This window comes from Oryctolagus cuniculus, chromosome 20 (genome assembly GCF_964237555.1).
Source record: "Oryctolagus cuniculus chromosome 20, mOryCun1.1, whole genome shotgun sequence".
Lineage (NCBI taxonomy): Eukaryota > Metazoa > Chordata > Mammalia > Lagomorpha > Leporidae > Oryctolagus > Oryctolagus cuniculus.
Window position 1 is genome coordinate 34,716,572 of NC_091451.1, and position 13,370 is coordinate 34,729,941.

Consider the following 13,370-nt stretch of genomic DNA (forward strand, 5'->3'; position numbering starts at 1 on the left):
AATCCCATGTGATCTAAAAAAACTAAAAAATAAAAAAGTAAGGAACTCTTACTACTCAACAATAAAAAATGAATAACTGAATGTAAACATAAAACCCAAACAGACATTTCTACAAAGAAGATATACAGATGACTGATAAGCATAGAGGTTTACTGTCATCAGAAATAAACATCAAAACCGCAATAAGATACAGATTGGCTCACATTCACGACAATAAAAAGGACAGACTACATGAATGTTGACCAGGACGTGGGAGGATTAGGACCCTCCTGTATTGCTGCTGGGGCTGCAAGGTGCTATAGCCGCTTTGGAACATAGTCCAACATTTCCTCACAAGGTTAAGCATAGAGTTACCATGCAACCAGAAATTCCACCGCTTGGCGTATACTCAAGAGAAAAGAAACATAAACTCATAGGTTCATGCAAAAATAAAAATGTTCATTAAGCATTGTTTAAAAAACCAAAAACCCTCAAACATGCAAATAGCCTAAATGTTCATCAACTCGTAAATGAATCAACCATATGTGGAAGACCCATATAATGGATTATTATTGGCAGTACAAAGGTTGAAGTACTTATGGATACAGGCGACAGCATGGCTAAACTTTGAAGAGATCATGTTATATGGAAGAAATCAGTTGCAATGGACTCCATATTGTATGATTCCGTTTATATGAAATGTCCAGAGTAGATCTATAGAAACAAAAAGCAGACGAGTGGGTGCCTAGGGCTAGAGGGGATGGCATGGGTAGAAATGACCAAAGAGACTATAGGGTTTCTTTCTGGGATAATTAGAATTATAATTATATAGTTGATTACATAGTTATAAAGTCAATTGGATAATGGGTACACAATCATTTATGGATTGTGTATGGAAATTGTGTATGGATTGTGTATTGAATATGGATACACAATTGATAATGGATACACAATTGAAAAATCATTGAAAATCATTGAATCATATATGTTAAATAGGTGAATTTGATGGTATGTAAGTTATATCTCAATAAAAATTTTTGAAAATGGCTATATTTGCCACATAATATCCATTCTCTTCTCCCCTAACAACGCCACATTGCTTGGATCCCAGGCATTCCACTGAAGAATGATGCAGCGCAGCCATGCTACTGTTTCTGGCAGTGAAATCTGTGTTTTATGGGACTTCATAGAAGGCAACTTAAAGGAAAGAGATTATTAGGATAATTGTTGTTTGGGCCTCTATTTCACCTGCACCTGCTCTAAGACTCAAATATGATGGTGGGCAACTGCTTGGGGTCTGAGGTGCCCTTGCCGATGGAAATCACGTGCTGAGAAAGGTAGAGGAAAATCAGGAGTGTGGGTCTGTGACAGCCCATGGAGCCCCACCGCATCAGCTGTGGACAGCTCCCCGCCAACCATGTTTTGTGTAAATGAGAAATTTACTTGTATCTTGTTGGTTTTCCTCCTTTATGGAAGAAATTCTATCCTGCACTGACAGCCGGATCCTAATCTACCCAAGGTTACTAGTGTGCAGTATAACCAGTAGCCAAAACCCTTCCCCCTTGCCCTTCCAATGTGTCAGTATTCTATAGATTGGATGACTTGAGGTTCAAAAGGAATTCAAGGTTACCGGACATAAAACAACAACAACAACAACAACAAACCTCTTGTGGGAAGGAACTGGGAGATGGAGGGGAGGAGCAGAGCGGGCACAGGTCACAAAGGCTGAGCTGCTGAGCAGGTCGTAGTTATTCTGCAGGTAAAAAGCCACGGAATGCCAGGATGACAAGAGTGTCTGGGAGAGGGATCTGGCCACATGCTCCACTAAGTGGTTAGATTCCAGGAAACTTGCCCAGTGGGAGAAGAAGGAGCAGAGTCCAGCCGCACAGATGAAGCCACAGCCAGCCATGCCTGAATCAGCTCTCAGGGACTCCGCTGGAAAGCCAATGGCAGCAAGGCACATTTACTTACACAGACATGAAGAGACGAGGCTGATTTTCCCTAGACAAAGGGCTCCCCTTTTTCAGTCCGTCACCGCTGCTGCCTCCAGGGGCGTCTGAGAACAAATGCATCACCCCGGAGGTTTCTGGCCGACCCTCTGCAGGTCTCGACGTCTCTGCTGCCATCAGAAACTGCCCACGTGCTCTGAAAGTTGTTGAATTTGTTCATATCGCTATTTTTTTTCCCTCAAGGGCTTCAAAAACCCGTCTTTTATTAGCTGATCAGATTCGGATATTTCTGTAAAATGAGCTAAAGAATACTCTCATTTCACAAAGTGTGAAACTGTGATGAAGTTCTTGACCTGATTGTTCAGAATGATCTAGAAAAAAAACCCAGTTGCTCTCCTGAGCCCCCGCCTATGATCAGCACATTACAGTCCCTTCTTAGGCAGCGACTGCTCCACATTGCCCTCAGTAGTGGGGCCCCACGTCCCACAGGGGCTCAATTTGGCTTTTGTCTCCTTATCCCTTCTGGCCTGGCTCTCCACACTTCCTCTTCCGCTGCTCATAAATAATGCCTGTGTTTTTCCTCAAGCCACTCTGAGCGCTGAAAGGGCCCTCATGAATGGATTTAGGTTACACACAATATGAAATTTATATGCTGTATTAATGATTCAAGAAATTGGGCTGTGAATGTGGTTTGTTCTCTGCAAAACTCATACTGAAATTTAACTCCTTTTATGAGATATTAAGAGTGGGGCCAAGCAGGTCCTTTAAAAGGTGGTGAGGGCTCTGCTCTCGTGAATAGATCTATCCACACAACCAACGGGTCTCATGAACAGATCGCTCCATCCACACGATCACTGGGTTCCCATGGGTTGCTTTGGGAGTAGGTCTGCCATGAAAGCCGGTTTGGCTGGATGTCTAGTCATGTGATGCCCTGAGCCACCTGTGGACTCTCCCGGCAGGAGTGTCATCACCAGGTGTGGCTCCTTGCCCCTGGACCAGAATGCTGAGCCCAGATCCTCTTGGTGGTTTAGCCAGTCTGTCTGTCGTATGTGAGCTCTGGCGTTGGTTTCGCCTGTGACCCCTTGTGCCTCCGTTTCCTCACTTACCAAATGGGCCTAATAATGCCACCTGCCTCCATGGTTGTTTTGATCAAGCAAACGTGTGCGTGCCAGCCAGTGAACGCAGCACTAGATGAAGGAGTATTCAGGAACTACTGGGCAGCAGAGAGACAAAGCGGGTTATAAAAGCAGTCTGCCAATCTTTAAATGGCCGCAGAAGATGAGACCCATCTGGGTGCCAGAACCAAAACCAAATGAACAGATATGGCCTTCAAATAATGAACATTCCAGTCACTGGAGATGCCTGGCAACGGAATATGCCCACCAGAGACACAGAGTGGACACCTGGTCCCTTGGGCATTCAAGCTGAGCACTCCATGACTACGTGGTGCTCTAGCGGAGACTCCACGGTCACGTGGGGAAGGGACTAGGAACTCTAGGAACTCCCAAGGGCCTTTCTATTAGAAATTCTGGAAGGGGCCAGTGCTGTGGCGCAGCAGGTTAACACCCTGGCCTGCAGTGCTGACATCCCATGTGGTTGCCGGTTCTAGTCCTGGCTTCTCCACTTCCAATCCAGCTCTCTGCTATGGCCTGGGAAAGCAGTAGAAGATGGCCCAAGTCCTTGCACCTATGTGGGAGACCTGGAGGAAGCTCCTGGCTCCTGGTTTCAGATCGGCGCAGCTCTGGCTGCTGCGGCCATTTGGGGAGTGAATCAGCAGATGGAAGACCTCTCTCTCTCTCTTTCTCTCTCTCTGCACCTCTCTTCTCTCTGTGTAACTCTGACTTTCAAATAAATAAGTAAATCTTTAAAAAAAAAAAAAAGAAATTCTGGAAAACACATCTAAAAAGCTTCAAATGACCAAGAACCAAATGTTCTTTCGTGTTGTTTAGAACTACAGCAGTGAAGATCCCATAAGGGCTGAATTCACTTGCAAGCAACCTTCCCAAGGCTTTTTCCTCCCTCTTCCAGTTCAGACAGTCCATGAAATACCCCCAGATAGGGAGAAGGTGGCCCTTAGAAAGGGAAGGAGAGGGGCTGGCACTGTGGTGTAGTGGGTAAAGCCATTATCATCTCAGTGCTGACATCCCATATGGGCAACCAGTTCAAGTCCCGGCTGTTACACTTCCAATCCAGCTCTCTGCTATGGCCTGGGAAAGCAAAAGAAGGTGGCTCAAGTCCTTAGGCCCCTGTACCTACATGGGAGACCCGGAAGAAGCTCCTGGCTCCTGGCTTCAGATCGGCACAGCTCTGGCCATTGCAGCCATCTGGGGAGTGAACCAGTGGATGGAAGACCTCTCTCTCCCTCTCCCTCTCCCTCTCCCTCTCCCTCTCCCTCTCCCTCTCCCTCTCCCTCTCCCTCTCCCTCTCTCTCTGTATAACTCTGACCTTCACATAAACAAATCTTAAAAAATGAAAAAGGAAAGGGAAAGAGATTCACTTGGGGAGATGATTCTCTTTGAAGCTTACAAAAGGTCTGTAGTGAGAAAGAAACCCAGCATTCATGGCCTTGGATCAGACATCCTGGCTGAGGGTGAGCTGCTGGAGACCAAACCACGGAGCAAGACTCCGAGGGAGAATGCAGGTCTGGTCAGTGGGGCTACCTTACCCATCCTCACCAACGCGTGTCCAGGGAGCCCCTGCCAATGCACCCTCCAGAGGAAGCCAGCGGTGCTCAGAACAGTGAGACCTCCACAACTGGGGGCAGAGCCATCTCCTTCCTTTGTCTGAGACCCTCTCTGAGAACTGGGAAATCCACTCAGCTCTCCACAGGTTCAGAACCACTCCTGATAGTTGTCAAGAGAGGCTACTCCCAAGGACAGAGTGGAGATGTTGCATCGACTAGGGGTACTTGATTTGAAAAACTTTTAATTCCAGCATCAGTGGTAGATCGTTGTTTTCTTGGTCTGGATGGCTCCCTGTCATTGGGGAAAAGTGCTTCTCCTATTTCGCACAGTTCAAATTGGGACTGCCAGTCAATGCACCTGCTTCCTCCACCTGGTCACATGACTGGGGCCTGGCCAATCATGGACTCTATTCTCCTGCCTCCAGTGACTGAGGAGAACCTACAGCCCACACAGGACCAATCGGAACTTTCCGTGGATGCTTCCTAAGAACTCTAAGAGGGGCATGTGCTCATCAGCTGCCAGGAGCTATTTTTCCCACCCATGGAGGGAAGAACTTTGGAAAGTGGGCAGAGCTAAGAGCTACAAAGAGAATGACAAAGCCCCGTCCACACTGTCAAAGCACCCACATCCAGCCATGGCTGTAAGCAGCTGAACTCTTGGGCTTCTAGGGTATAGGACCTAGAAACAAATAAGGGAGGTAGGAAGGAAGGGAGGGAGGAAGGAAGGGAGGGAGGAAGGGAGGGAGGGAGGGACTTAGTTTCTATCATTTGCAGCCACGATAGTCCTAATACAAAATGCAGAGAGAAGAAGGTGTCCAGGCTTAGCTGTCCAAAAACCTCCATCGGTCCTTTTCACAACACGATTACAAGGGAATGCTGGGTCAGCCCAGGACCAAGAGAACATTTGGTGAAAGGTAAACAAACAGGAAATTGGCTTGGTTTTCTCTCCCTGTCGTTCTTGCTTGTTACCTAGGATCAGAGTGACTGCAAAACGCAGCTTCTAGCCCATAGAATCTGCACCTAATCTGGGTGCAAACTAGGTCTCTGGCATCCTATAACTGAGCTAATTTTGAAGGCATAGGCTCTCCTTGATTCTTAAAATAAAAAGCCCCCCACACTGGTGTCAATCATGCAGCCAATTAAGAGGCCCGGGAATGACAAGCCACCGGATTGTCAGGGTAGATTAAAGGCACGAAGCAGTTTCTGGCGGTTGTGATGATCAGACTGTCATCCTGCTGCGCAGCCTCTTCTGCGCGCCAGGGAAGGGGAGACAGGAGAGCCCAGGGTTATTTCACAGGTGGTTTAGGGAGCAAACTTGGCCACCTGCTTGGTTCAGCACCAGAACTGGTGTTCCAGAACCAGGAAGCAGGGAATGAGGAGTGTGTGTGTGTATGTGTGTGTGTATGTGTGTGTGTGCATGATGTCTAACATGGCCAACGTGAACTTGAACCAAGCAGTTCCATTGCTGTGCAAACGCTGGGCCCCTTCCACCACTCTTTTTCCCCAAGGGGCTTACTTTGAGAGGGAGTTTATTTGCCTGGAGGTTTCCTTCCTTCCCTGTCTTCACGGAGCCCCCACACCACACATGCACCTTTGAATGCAACCGATTCCACATTTGATTCCTCCCAACCCACACCTCTTTCCAGGCAGCCCACAGAAAGCTCCATGAACGCTGATGGCCCAGGGACCGAGAGAGTCCCGCCTGAAAGAGACCAGTCAGCTCCCAGAGACGCGATAGAGGAGCTGCCCCCCACTTACAGAGAACAGGGCTCACCCCACTATCTTCCTTGGGGGAGGTGGGTCCTGATTGATTATGTTGTTTATATGCATGTGAGATCCCCAAAGATGATCTATACACATACCAAACGCTGATGCAAACACAGTGAAAAAAGGAAATTGTTATTTGTGGGTGGTTGGAGGAAATATTTCAATATGCTGCTTGCAACCCATGGTAGCAGAAGCCACCTTCCTGAGAGTGTGGGGCCAATGAGCAGCAAAGTTTTACCTGCTCGGCATGCACAGGTAGATGACTGAGGAGGTGGGAGCTGACAGCAGTGTGCCACCTGCCACCCGCATAGCGTTGTCTTCCCTTCTGTATTGCTTATTGCTGCCGCAGCAAAGTGTCACCAACTTAGTGGCTTAAAACAACATAAATGGAGGTGGGTGTTTGGCACAGAGGTTAAGATACTCATTTCGATGCCTGTGTCTCCTACTGAAGTATCTGGGTGCAAGGTCTGGCTCCTCTTCGATTCCAGTGTGTACCCTGGGAGGCAGCAGTGCTGGCAAGTGGTTGGATTCCTGCTACCCACTTGGGAGATCTGGATTGAGTTCCTGGCTTCTAGCCTCAGCCTCGACCCAGCCCCTGCTATGGCAGGCATCTGGGGAATGAACCAGCAGATGGTAGCTCCCTTGTTCTCTCTCTCTCTCTCTCTCTCTCTCTCTTTCTCTCTTAAATAAGTAAAAAGAGAAAGATAGAGGAAGTAAGGAAGAAGAGGAGGGAAAGAGGGAGGAAAATGTGTTCCCTAAAACTCTGGAGGCCAGACCCCCAGGAGGACTTGCCGGCTGTGGGGAGTGAACCAGTGGATAGAACATCTCTCTGTCTCTCTCTACCTTCCAAATAAATAAAAATAAAAATTAATCTCCCTTTAAAAATGAATGACTAATCTGTAAGTTCAGGATTATGATGAGGATCAAAGTAAAAAGCAGGAGTCCAGGAGGGGGTGCTCTGGGGCACCCCCCAGGGGACACCCTCCCTGGGGACTTGCTGATGTGTAGAAGATGCCGGTCTGAGGAGTGTAGACTCTCAGTGTTAACAGAGCAAGATCCTCAGAACTCATGGCTGCTGTGTTACCCAGAAGCAGGCACAGGTCTCTGTGCCTGGGTTTCTAGACTATAAAACAGGGAATTCATAAAACATAAAGTTCATAGACTCAGTGGCAAATGGTTTGAGAAACCTTGTGGTGCACCGAGAATCTCTTTAAATGAAAGGGAAAAAATCTCTGAGAAACCATGGTCTCTGCTCCTGCTGAGCCAGCAGCATGGCCCCACCTAAGCAAAACCGTTCCTCGTCTCTGCAAACTGCACGCCGAGGGGCCGGCCTGGGGCCCAGCAGGCTAAAGCCCTGGCCTACAGTGACAGCATCCCATATGGGCACTGGTTTGAGTTCCGGCTGCTCCATTTCCAATCCAGCTCTCTGCTATGGCCTGGGAAAGCAGCGGAGGATGGCCCAAGTCTTGGGCCCCTGCACCCACATGGGAGACCTGGAAGAAACTTCTGGCTCCTGGCTCCTGGCTCCTGGCTCCTGGCTTCAGATTGGCTCAGCTCTGGCTGTTACGGTCATTTGGGAAGTGAACCAGTGGAGGGAAGACCTCTCTGACTCTCTGTCTACCTTTCTCTGAACTCTGTCTTTCAAATAAACAAAATAAATCTTTAAAAAATAAAAAACTGCATGCCAAGAGGCAGAGAAGAAACTAACATAAAAGACGACCACAAGGTATATAAACCAGCCTGGTGATGGACCCGGAGCCTGGGTAAGTGAGTGGGAGAGGAAGTGCAACCATGTGGGCAGCCAGCTGTGCTCCAGGCCTGGAGATGGCCTCAGGGCTTCCCATGCCCACAGCAGTCGGGCATGGCCCATCTGAGCATAGGCTTGGGATGCCGCAGCCTCGTGGCCACAGTAGACTGTCCCCATCTGGGACAGACTGCCAAAGCAGGCAAGGGTATGTTCCCAGGCCCACGAAGAGGAGAGCCTTCCCTTAGAAGTCTCCCTGGTTCCATCATACCATGAAAAAAAACTCTCCGTGTAGCCTTGAAAGCATAAATGCTGTTCACTTTCCTTACTGCACACTGGAGGTGAAGAATTCACCTTCCCTGCAACTGGCTTACAGTGGAACGTCAGTTCTGTACCTGAGTCCTGGCCTTGACATTTACGAGCTACACAGCCTTGAGCAAGTTATCATGCTCTTGAAGGCTTATTTCCTCATCTCCAAAATGGGCGTAGCACCAAATCTCCTAAATTCCAAGGCAGCACTTTGCAGCATTTCTGAAATCATGCTGGGTCTTATTGAGGGAAGTGTATATTTAACTTTCTATTGCTTTTATTCTCAAAGACTCCTATAAGATCATCAAGCTATTTTAATAGCTTTATTAGCATTAGACACGTTCTTCATATACATTAATTTCACTAATTTAAACTGTACAGAGCTGTCATCCACCACCACAATCAAGTTTAGAACGTCATCTCTCCAAAGGAAACTCATAGCCTTTAGCGATCACCCTCAGGTTTTCTCTCTATATAGATTGATGTATTCTGCACATTTCATACAAATGGAATCATATAATATGTGGGCCTGTGTAACTGATTTCTTTCTCTTAGCATGATGTTAAAAATTTATTTATTTAGCAGGAAGAGTGACAGAGAGAGAGAGAGAGAGAGAGAGAGAGAGAGAGAGAGAATCTTTTGTCTTCTGGTTCACTCCTCAAATAGTTACAACTGCAAGGGTTCGTCCAGACCAAAGCTGGGAGCCTGGAACTCCAACTAGTTTTCTCACATGGCTTGCAGAGGCCAGTGTACTTGGGCCATCTTCTGTTCCCTTTCCAGGCACATTAGCAGGTAGCTGGTTCAGTAGTGGAGAGGTCAAGACTTGAACAAGTGCTCCAATATAGGATGCCAGTGTCGCAAGCACTAGCTTAATCTGCTGTGCTACAATATTGGTCCGTACAAAAATATTCATACATGAGGGTGCATATCTTCTTTGGAGAAATGTCTCTTCAAATTCTTTGTCTATTTTGAAGTTGGATGGGGTTTATTGTTTAATTATAAGAAAATTTTAAATATTCTGGATATAAGCTCCTTACTAGATATATAATTTGTAAATATTTTATCTTACTCAGTGGATTGTCTTTTCACTTTAATGATGGTGTCCTTTTTTTTTTTTACAGGCAGAGTGGGCAGTGAGAGAGAGAGACAGAAAGTTCTTCCTTTGCCGTTGGTTCACCCTCCAATGGCTGCTGCGGCTGGCATGCTGCAGCCGGCGCACTGCACTGATCCGAAGCCAGGAGCCAGGTGCTTCTCCTGGTCTCCCATGGGGTGCAGGGCCCAAGCACTTGGGCCATCCTCCACTGCCTTCCCGGGCCACAGCAGAGAACTGGCCTGGAAGAGGGGCAACCAGGATAGAATCTGGTGCCCTGACTGGGACTAGAACCCGGGGTGCTGGCGCCGCAGGCGGAGGATTAGCCTATTGAACCACGGCGCTGGCCAATGATGGTGTCCTTTTAATCACAAAAGTTGACTTTGACACAGCCCAAACTATCTTTTTCTGTTTATCACTTACACTTTGGGTATCATAATTAATATATCATTTCCTAACTCAAAGTTATGAGTTATCTTTTCTAACAATTTTAAAGTTTTAATTGCTACATTTTAGGTCTATGATTCATTTTGAATTTATCTTTGTACATGGTGTGAGGTAGGGGGCTAGATTCTATTTTTTTTTTCAACCTGGATATTCAGTTGTCCCAGTAAAATTTTTTGAAAAGACCTCTCTTTCCCCCACTGAATTTTCATGGTACTCTTCTTGAAAATCCATTGACCATAAACATGAAGGCTTATTTTTAGATCCCCTATTCTGCTGATTTATGTTTATTTATTTATGTTTAGCCTCACATAGACTGTACCATGATCTTTATCTGTGTAGCATTTCTAAAACCAGAAGATTTGAATCCTCCAACTCTGTTCCTTATCAAGATTGTTTTGGCTGCTGTAGGCACCTTATGTTTTCATATGAAAACCAAGTTGTCAATATGCAAAAGGCATCTGGGATTTTGACTGGGAATGTGTTTAAACTGAATCAATTTAGGAAGTATTTCTTAACAATATTAACTCTTCCAATCCATGAATATGGGATACTTTCCCAGATATTTACATCTTTAATTTCTTTCAACAGTGATTCATAGTTTTCTATGTATAAGGTTGCTCATCTTTTTAGCTTACTCCTAAGTATTTTATTATTGTTTAGGCTGTAGTAAATGGGATTGTTTTCTCAACTTCATTGCCATTATTCATTGCTAATATATTGAACTGTAAGTTATTTTGGATTATTAATCTTGTACTTTGCAATTTTGCAGAAGTTATTTTTTAGTTCTAATAGACTAGTGGATTTCTTACTATAAGATCATAACATATGCTTTATATTCCTTTCCAATATGAATCTTTTATTTCTTTTAACCTTATCACCCTCACTAGAATGTGCAGTATAATGCTGAATACTCATAGATGTGGCGAGAGTAGTCATCCTTTTCTTGTTCTTGATCTTACTGAGAAAGCAATCAGTCGTTCATCATTACATACAATGTTGGCTGTGGGGTTTTCATAGACACCCTTTATCAGGTTGAGGAAGTTCCCTTCTATCCTGACTCTTTTGTGCATTTGAATTTTGTCAAATGCTTTTCCTGTAGATGTAATAAGATGGTTTCCTAGAGCTGTCTCCAATGTCTTGCATGGGGAAAACGGTCTCTATTGTACTTCATTAATTCTCAGCACCAGCCCCAAAGAAGAGACACAGAAGTTCTGCCTGGTGACTGCCTTTGGGACCCCTTGGAGGAAACAGGCAGCCCCTTCCCATTACACCTTTAACCCCAGCTGACCTCCCACTTGCACTCCCACTGAACTTTCCTCTGGTGGCTGATGCCTGTCACTGTGGACAACCAGGGTCTGGGAGATCAAGAGTTGAGGTTCATGACAATAAACTCAGACTCTTTCTTTGCTCTTTGGGTTAGAATTGGAAGTTAATTTTTTTCTCATCCTAAACATCATTTTTCTCCAATTTCTACTCATGAACATTTGAACTTGGGCATACGACATGCTCTCAACTACTTTGCAAGTTTTTCATGGATTGTTATTTTGCCTGTGCCCTCTAGCTCTCAGAGGGCAGAGACCGAGCCTTAAATGTCTCTTGAAGCTTTTATAGAACCAGGTAATATGTTTGTCATGAAGCACAGACTTGGTAAACACATGATGCCTGTAATCTCTTCCTTTTAGTAAAATTGGCCTGCTCATCACATTTCCTGGAGTTTGGAGGATGCTCAGCCGCAGCAGGAGAGAAAGGTGCCAACACTGACCTAAGACACTGAGAACAGAGCCCCACGTGGCTTCGCAGCTCGCTCTGCACAACATGACCAGAGGATATCAAGTGAATCCAACGTGGTGTTGGAAGAGAAGAAATACTGCCATGCCAACCATCTTTCAAAACTTCATGAGAAAAGTGAGGTTGATCAAAGAGACCTTGTGGGTGTCTAATGGTGCAGTGCAGAGCATTCCACATGGTGCTGCCTGGTGCTCCCTGATGCAGTTTGGAAAGAGATATTGACAGTGCATGGCATGACGGCATCATTAGAGGGCACTGCCACCCAGGCCCCCAGGCTATGACAAACGCTGGCCTCAGCTCAGAGAAGCTGCCCTGCCAGAAGGCTCTCACGGCTGCTGACAATATGACAAAGCTCCGGAGTTAAGACATCCTCTCCTCTCCCTCAACCCTCCCAGGCCCTGGAGCACTCTGATTTGGGGCATCACTAACCCAGCAGTAAGCAGAACACGTTGCTCATTGGATTAAAAGGGGGAGAAAAAGGCAACCGTCTATTTTATTTGCAAAACTAAATCTATGGAAATCACCTAGCACAATTCCTGGCTTGGGCTGAATTCTCCATACACTTATTTATTTATTTATTTATTTATTTTTAATTTTTTGCCAGGCAGAGTTAGACAGTGAGAGAGAGAGAGACAGAAAGAGAGTTATAGACAGCGAGAGAGAGACAGAGAGAAAGGTCTTCCTTCCATTGGTTCACTCCCCTAATGGCCGCTACGGCCAGCACTGTGCCGATCCGAAGCCAGGAGCTGGGTACTTCCTCCCAGTCTCCCATGCAGGTGCAGGGACCCAAGCACTTGGGCCATCCTCCGCTGCCCTCCTGGGCCACAGCAGAGAGCTAGACTGGAAGAGGTGCAACCGAGACTAGTACCCGCTGCCCCAACGGGGCCTAGATCCTGGGGTGCTGGCGCCGCAGGCGGAGGATTAGCCAAGTGAGCCACGGCACTGGCCTCCATACACTTTCACTCTTGTTCTATTATTACTATTAGTGGGGCTTTCAGGGTACCTGTCTACGCAGCAGAGTTCTCAGGTTGGGCAGTCCTGTAGGCTGAGTTGCTTCCACAAAGATAAGGAGGGGGTGGTGGATTTTCTGATTCCATTTCAGAGAAATAATCAGCATGGCTGTGGACCATTTGTCACAAGCTACCATCATGCACCCAAGTGAAATGAGCTGGTGAACTGGAGTTCATGTGTGTTTGTAGGTCAGCCGCTTAAGGAAGGCAGGTGCTACTCAAGATTCGTCTCTGAAGACTTGGAGCCCAGAACCCACCAGGTGCAGGTGTAGGTGCTGGCAGTAAAAGGGAGCATCGGCCAGTCTCTACCTGGAGCTCAGCTCCTAGCTGCGGGGAAGGCAGGATGGTAAACACCTTTATGTGCACGGTGACATGGGCTGCACTGGGGCGGGGTGACATCCAAGTTGATCTAGAAGGATGAATAATTCATCAGGCAGGCAAGGGGAGAAACACTTTTGGAATCTGTTTATCTATAAATTGAGAATGAAAAGGATATGGAGTTGGCATTTGTGGCACATGGGTTAAACTGCTGCCCGCAACGCCAGCATCCTGCACGGGGCTCTGGTTTGAGCTCAGGCTGGTCTGCTCAGATTCAGCTCCCTGC